The 8,462-nt window shown below is 46.8% G+C and overlaps 1 protein-coding gene across 1 annotated transcript in view; it reads left to right on the top strand.

Annotated features, from left to right (window-relative positions):
* Positions 1-600: 600 nt before the first annotated feature.
* IGSF9 (immunoglobulin superfamily member 9) overlaps positions 601-8,462 on the top strand; it is a 51,869-nt gene continuing 44,007 nt past the window's right edge. The window contains exon 1 of the mRNA XM_075844537.1: positions 601-1,105. The gene's annotated coding sequence lies outside the window, so the exon portion shown is untranslated. The remainder of the gene's footprint in view (positions 1,106-8,462) is intronic.

Raw genomic sequence — 8,462 nt, 5'->3', positions numbered from 1 at the left:
GTTTTTTTCCGAACAATGAAAATCCATCCACCAATAGGAACTTTTATGGGACGCGCTTCACATTTTTTTCTGGCTCGCTGTAACATTAATCATCGGAGAATCTTCTATATGAGGCAATGCAGATATTCAACCATCCGGATGTGTACTACAACCCCAATTATTTTCTATTGAAAATGGTGGTAAAATATCTGCACGTGTTTACGGTTTACAGACGCAAATTACAGTCCTGAAGAACAAGTGAACTGTTGCCTGATTGTGGACCCGGCTTTATTTCTGTTCTTAAAAGTTTTTGGGGTAAATGTCCGAATTTGTACGTTTCTACGGAAACTCTCTTAGGTGTGGTGCAGTCTGCAAACCAGCCACCAGGGGGAGACAACGCAGCAGTTATGCCTACAGCCTGTGCACAGGACTACATTACCCATTATGCACCTTTGCTCCCGGCTTATTGGCTGCAGCAGCGGAGCCTGTGATGGGTAGAGAGCGGCAGGGCTGTTCTGGCAGCCTGGCGCTTCATTGGTTGTTGCTGTGGAAACAATGGGCGCTTGATTGAAAGAGTGGGTGGGCTACAGCATCATGGGGCACACCTACTATTATGTTTGCAAGTTGCAGGCTGGCAGGGAGTTCAGGCAGGAATAGAAAGGAGGAGAGAAGGGGGGGAATTAAGACACAGGAGCTTGGAGAGCGGAGTGCAAGCTTCTCTGCCCTGCATGATCCCCCTGCCCGTCAGCTCTGGGACCACCTATAGCAGGTGCGGCTGAGCCACAGGTACATGCACCATCCATTGTCCCTGGAGAGATTTGCAAAAACAGCGGATCTAGCATTTTTTTGGGGTGCACCTCAAGCATGTGCAACGTTATCCCATGAGGCGGGAGGTCCCTGCCAGCCTCCCACCTCCAGAATAGCATCGCAACTAATGTGGCGTTGCAGAAGAAGGATCCCCTGCACGCTGGCAACAGGTAGAGGGTGGATCTGGTTGTAGGAGAGGCACAAGGGTGGTCCAGCTCCAGCCCGCAATGGTGTGCTAGGTGGTCCGGCCACCAGGACTTCCACACCAGCCCTTCTCCATGCTTATATTCCAGGAAGTCCATGGGCCCTGCTCCGCCAGGTAAGCCCGCCGTACCCTAACGCATTGTGTACATCCCTCCGGTCCCCCGCGCCGAGCACTGAGAGGCTGCGCCCTTCACCGTCAGATGTCGCCAAGTGCTAGACTTGTTGATCTTTTTGTTTGATCCAATTATTTTAGTTTTTTTCCTTCTATCGTGCACCCCCCTCCCTCCTCAGGTCACGGGCGTCTTTGTGGCACCTGCTTTGTGTGTGGCAGGAGAGATCCCGGGCGTCTCTATCTGCCGGGACGTTCACATTACTTGTCAGTGGATTTATGGCTTGGGTGGCCCCCAAATCCCTGCCGTTTCTTTGTAGCTTTGTGTTTTTTTGTAGTGTTATTTGGGCTACTGACTACGCGCGCCCCTCCGTCACCCCATAAAACAGTCCTAGGTTTATCCAACACGAGGTGAGGATTTGGGGGTGCAGCCATTCCCGTCGCAACCTCCTCCCTTCGCCAAGTATTTGCATCACCTCCACCTGCCCCGGTGCCTGAATATTCATCAAACTCTCTAGGTCCAGGGGCAACGACGACTTTTATATTATGAGCCACTTCTATGGGTAAACTGACGTCCACCCCCCGTGGATTGGGATTTATGTTTATCTTTAAGTAGAAGTGGGCAGAAGAGCTTGCAATCTAATGCCTGGAGGGATCCGAGTCAAGGTCACAGAGACAGAGGGGTAATAGCGGGGTGTTATCTGGGATTATGGTCCTTCGGAGGGACAAAGGACTGTTATCCGTATTATCTCTTCCTATCCACGCAGACAATGGATGTGAGGGGCAGGATCACCTCGAAGACTGGACGGGCCAATAAAATGGCAATTATTCCCTTTATGCCCGTGCCTATCCGTCAGTGGGGTAATCCTGAGGGTAGGGGGGACTCGGTGTCGGGATAAGTGCCCGTCAGTAGCAGCGATGTGGAATAATATTGGTAACAATGTATCACATCGTATGGTAAAGGCCTTTATTCCCTTCGTGCCACAATAAAACTATTTCAGTCGGGGATGAATCCAAATCCCGAGGCCTCACTTTGTCTCCACGGGGATTTTATAGCCTCGGGGCGATGGGGTGTGGGGTCCGCCCTCCTCCGCTCTCTCCTTCTTGTAAATTCAGCGGCTGCAGAATAAAATAAAAAAAACACTTGAAGAAGAAGAATAGGCTCACAGTCAAACCTGCTCTATGGGTTTGGCAACGGCCTGGGTAAAGTGTCTCCTTACAAAGCAGTCGGCACCTTGTGGTATGATGGCAGACCCTTGTTATGGGGGAGGGGGGGTGCCGGTGTTAAATACCCTGTGTACCATGTGGCAGCTGGGAGGTTAACTTGGTGAGAACGAGTAATGGATCTATAGAAAGCGAAACGCGTAGCCCCGTGCACGACACACCTGTCATCACCCACCTGGGCCTCGGGCCTCCACTGATATGTCCAAACTGCAACTTTTTGTGCCTTTTACTATATATCGTTTTTTTTAATTACCCAACCACCACCTGGGCATGGCGGCCGCTTCAACGACAATCAGGACTCAAAACGTTTGTAGATGTCCTATAGTATGCGTGTTATCTTTTATTTTATTTCTTTTTATTGTTTTTAATCATTTACTTTTATTGTATTATACCTTTTTATTATTATTTATTTTTGTATTTTTATAAAAAAAATCAGGTTTTTTTTCCTATTCTTTTTTATACTCATTTTTTGTGGTATATTATTATTTTTTTTTATTCACTTATATTTTTTTTCAATTTTTTTTTTTTACATACATTCCTTCCTTGAGTACTTTGTTTGTCGACCTCTTACAGAATCAGATTTCCCGTTTCTATTATAACATTGGATTTTTATTTCTATTTACTTATTTTTTGAATAATTTTTCTGCATTCTTGGCCGTAAATTCTATTTTTGGTGACGTTTCGTGTTTGTAAATCCCGGCCATCCGCCTGGTTGACTTATTCATTGTTCAGAATGGGATTAGTGAGAGAACTTGTGGAACTGATCATCAAGTCGTGTTGTTGGAACTTGTAGCAGAGCTGAATTTGTCATGTAACCCCTTGGGGGCTGCATCATCTCTGCTCCGTAATCTATAGTAGAGTAGGTGTTCGTTGCAGTCCTATGTAACACCACAGTGATAATTCTCTGAGTCCAGACCATGTAGTTGGTGTAACTGGCAGTCCTATGTAACAACATAGATACCACATAGTAATATTTATATATCTGGCTTCATGGGTCATGTGTATAAGAAGTGCATATCCTTCCTGCTGTAATAATGTTGATTATCTTATAATCGTCGGACACAACTTCTTGAAAGGGAAAACTTTCAGCAATCTTATCGGCTGTTTGCACCTTATCTGAAACCCATTATGATGTCACGGTTGTGAGGTTATCACATATGACATCATCATACATTTCAGAATGTCTTGGGTGTGATCAGGTTTATGTGGGCCCTTGGGCGACACAGTGGGCCCCATTGAGGGGGAACTCACGGCGGCAGTAAAATGGCAAAAAACGTCACTTTGTGCCCCCATATAGACGTTAGGCCCCCAGTTTGTACCCCCATAAATCTAGCGCCCTCTGTTGATAGTGCCACACAGCCCCCCAGGTAGTGTCACACAGCCCCTGACGTCATTGTGCATATATGGACAGTGTTGTCAAGGGCAACCCCAGATCCATAGTCCTGGCAGAACGCTACTAGCAGTCTGCCTGGGAGTGGCATAGCTAAAAGCTCATGGGCCCTGGAGCAAGAATCCAGCTTTGGGCCCCCCTACTCCTCCCCAACACCACCAGACCCCTGCAAACGCCTATGCCCAGCTGCCTTGCCCATCAGACCCCATGAATGCCCCCACAGTATAATGCCCCCCATAGCTGCCCCCACAGTATAATGCTGCCCCCCACAGTATAATGCCCCTCATAGCTGCCCCTTATAGCTGCCCCCACAGTATAATGCCGCCCCCCACAGTATAATGCCGCTCCCCACACAGTATAATGCCCCCCATAGCTGCCCCCACAGTATAATGCCGCCCCCCACAGTATAATGCCGCTCCCCACACAGTATAATGCCACCACACAATATAATGCCCCCCCATAGCTGCCCCCACAGTATAATGCTGCCCCCCCACAGTATAATGCCCCCCACAGTATAATGCCCCCCATAGCTGCCCCCACAGTATAATGCTGCCCCCCACAGTATAATGCCCCCTACAGTATAATGCCCCTTATAGCTGCCCCAACAGTATAATGCCACCACAGAGTATAATGCTGTCCCCCACACAATATAATGCCCCCCCATAGCTGCCCCCACAGTATAATGCCAACACACACAGTATAATGCCGCCCCCCACAGTATAATGTTCCCCATAGCTGCCCCACAGTATAATGCCACCACACAGTATAATGCCGCCCCCGACACAATATAATGTCCCCCATAGCTGCCCCCCACAGTATAATGCCACCACACAGTATATTGCCTGCCCCACATAGCTGCCCCCACACAGTATAAAGCTCCCCATAGCGGCCCCCACAGTATAATACCCCCATAGCTGCCCCCACTAGTTGCTATATGAGCAACAAACATGATTGGAGCCCTTGACCCCCTCCCTGACCCATTTCTCCCATGTTTATAGCTACAATGTAGGGCATTCCCCCCCCACCCTTCATTAATATTGAAAACCCTATTGTAAAATTCTCAGAGGTCCGGGACTATAGTAGTTCATCATTTATACGAAGCATGGGGCAGAGGTGGCCGGGCATGACGCTATTCGGATAGGACGACATAAACACTGAGGAGGCAACTTCTTTGTCAAGCAAATCTTAGGATCCTGATATCTTGAGAATTTCCGAGTAGGGGATCCCCATATAGAAATATTTTAGGGTGGATTTAGGGGAACTGAAGTCTGAGCTTTGTCTCTTTAAAGTAGACTAAGTAAAATATGATTCGTCAACTTTGTTTGTAGTGACACATTAGAGATTGTAACTATGCAATGTGACCTGCAGCAATGGATTGTGTGATGTCACTGAGAGCAGGGCTATGGTTACATTGTATGGTATGATGTCACTGAGAGCAGGGCTATGGTTATATTGTATGGTATGATGTCGCTGAGAGCAGGGCTATGGTTATATTGTATGTTATGATGTCACAGAGCAGGGCTATGGTTATATTGTATGGTATGATGTCACTGAGAGCAGGGCTATGGTTATATTGTATGTTATGATGTCACAGAGCAGGGCTATGGTTATATTGTATGGTATGATGTCATTGAGAGCAGGGCTATGGTTATATTGTATGGTATGATGTCACTGAGAGCAGGGCTATGGTTATATTGTATGTTATGATGTCACTGAGAGCAGGGCTATGGTTATTGTATGGTATGATGTCACTGAGAGCAGGGCTATGGTTATATTGTATGTTATGATGTCACTGAGAGCAGGGCTATGGTTATATTGTATGGTATGATGTCACTGAGAGCAGGGCTATGGTTATATTGTATGGTATGATGTCACTGAGAGCAGGGCTATGGTTATATTGTATGGTATGATGTCACTGAGAGCAGGGCTATGGTTACATTGTATGGTATGATGTCACTGAGAGCAGAGCTATGGTTTTATTGTATGGGTATGATGTCACTGAGAGCAGAGCTATGGTTATATTGTATGGTATGATGTCACTGAGAGCAGGGCTATGGTTACATTGAATGCTGTGATGTCACTAGGAGCAGGGCTATATTTACATTGAATGTTATGATGTCACTGAGGGCAGGGCTGTGGTTACATTAGTAGGTATGATGGTACTGCGGGTAGGGCTATGGTTAAATTGGGTGATATGGTGTCACTGAAGGAGCGACTATAGGATGTGTCACTCATGCTGTGATGTCACGGAGTGCAGGGCTTACAAGTATTGATGTCACTGAGGATATGATGTCACTGAAGGTGTGGCTATAAAAAGTGACAAGTCATGAAAGAGGGTACGATGTCAACGAGGTCATGGCTAACAAATATAATTTGGTGAGGGTGTAGCTATCAATGTGATAATGATGTCATGGCACAGATAATTTGCATATCCACAATTGTATTAGAAATATGGAGGCCAAACCAATAGTAAAATGTGTCAGCTAATATTAATAACGTGATGATGACATTGTCCGGTATGTACCTGTGTTATGTCCCTCTGTCCCAGCGCTCTCAGACCCGGACTCCTCCACAGATGTTACTCTATTCTGCCCCAAAAGAGACTGGACGTCTTTCAATCCTTGTCAAGGTCTGATCAGCTTTTCCCTTGCGCTCCGTCCTTCAGGACATCATGAACTGGCGCCGTTCCCAAGGTTTACAGCCGGTGACTCTTATGTACCAGCTCTTAAAGTGTTCCAGGTGCTTACAAGCCACGGAGGCAGCCATTACGTGGATAGAAACCAGGAAGCTGAGATATGGGGAGTTGTTTGTTAGGATGCTTACACTAAAAAGAAACAAGGTGGTCACTGGTGATTTTTTTTTTGCTGACAAAATTGCGGCTCTACAGGGGGGAAAGAGGTAGTAAAAGATTTTTTGACCCTATAGAGCTAATATTTGGCTAGTCAAGCAAAGAAAATTACTGGTGACTACCTTGTTCCCTTCATGTCACAGGCAGACACCGGGACAGCTTAAAACGACTGCACAGTGTGAGGAGCCTAACAAACAACTCCTCATATCTTAGCTTCCAGCACTCCTGTAAGTGAAACCTATTGGAAATGGGATATTGGGGTTAACCACAATCGCACATGAATATTCAGGGTATGCTTTAGGAATGAGTGGAATTGCCCTTTTAGTAATATGACAAAAAAGAGGATGCGGTTATCTGAGGTCCCGTGACATCACAGCCCCTACCTACGGCCAATCCACACCATTGTTATGGAAAGCAAGTCTGCAAAGCTGTCATTCGCTCCCATAGACCACCTCTTTTTACATAGGAGTCCCTGAGGCAATCAGGCGATCGCCAGCCAGACATTTTTCCTGCAGCGGCCACTACAGGGGAAATATAGTATTACGTGGCGGCCATTCATTTGAAAGTGGTTCTCCCTTGAGTGGAGCACCCCCCTATAATGTCCAATTGCCCTAATAATGCCCTTTAAAGAAGGTCTTCCCTCTTTAGGCTTGCTGTTACTTGTAGTTCTCCAGATGTCGGGTTTCCGTTAGTTGTCTCGTGAAGCTTGCACGAAAGGAGACAAGGCTCGGAGGGCTCAAAGTCGTTTTCTTCTGAGACATCTGTCTTATATTGGCTGACGCAGCTCTTTGCCAAAACCTCGTAGGGCTGTTTCAATTATCATTGGGATATTAAATGTCCGTCCAACATGGCAAGAAATTCAAAGTGCCCATTTTTTTCCAAACTTCTATCCAAGAAAAATAAACTATTTTCTTATTCTTATTTAGCGACTTGAGTATAAAAATAAATATTCTGAGGTGTCAGTCTGAGAACACGATTCTGAGCATCAAGAAAAGAGAATATTTATATAGAATTCCAGATTTTGGGAAAATTAAATGTAGAAGAATGAAACTTGTGTCTGTGGCGGCGGCGGCGGCGGGCGGTGGGTTCCAGGCTCGTCTGCAATGTATAATGGTTGGCTGGAAAAATATAGTCGATGCTGTGAATCTCTTCTTGTGAACATTCCTCTGCTGTTCTGGAAAAGTTCTCAGGGTTTATGGTTGAGTCTGAAGTTGATGGATCAAGTTCCTCCTGGAATATTCGTTTAATCCTTTGGCCTTCGAGCTGCCAATCAAATTTTTTTTTGGCCTGCTATGAAAGGAGTATGGTCAGACAGTGGTTACGACTATAGGTAGAAAGTGGGCACATCTGAAAATGATCAGTACTACACCCGGATCTCCAGTATATAGAGCTAGTGATATCACTGTATATACATCACTGGTGAGAGGTCATCTAGAGTATAGTGATCAGTACTACACCCGGATCTCCAGTATATAGAGCTAGTGATATCACTGTATATACATCACTGGTGAGAGGTCATCTAGAGCAGGGGCCTCAAGCACGCGGCCCGCATGCGGCCCCTGGGGCTGTCATCTGCGGCCCGCGGGACACAGAGCCACTAGTATCGGCTCTGCTCCGAGACTCTGGAATTCCCTGACATCGCTGTCCACATATGAACAGCGATGTCTGGGGCTTCCCCAGAGCCGGAGTCCCGAGCAGAGCGCTGGTGTCGGCTCTGCTCCGGGACTCTGTGGAATTCCCTGACAACACTGCCCATATATGGACAGTGTGTCAGGGTCTTGCCCAGAGCGAAGCAGAGCGCTGGTGTCGGCTCTGCTCCTGGACTCTGTGGAATTCCCTGACATCGCTGTCCACATATGAACAGCGATGTCTGGGGCTTCCCCAGAGCCGGAGTCCCGAGC

This window comes from Rhinoderma darwinii, chromosome 12 (genome assembly GCF_050947455.1).
Source record: "Rhinoderma darwinii isolate aRhiDar2 chromosome 12, aRhiDar2.hap1, whole genome shotgun sequence".
In the NCBI taxonomy this organism is placed as follows: Eukaryota; Metazoa; Chordata; class Amphibia; order Anura; family Rhinodermatidae; genus Rhinoderma; species Rhinoderma darwinii.
Note: the sequence above shows the minus strand (reverse complement) of the source record. Positions and strands in the feature narration are given on the sequence as shown.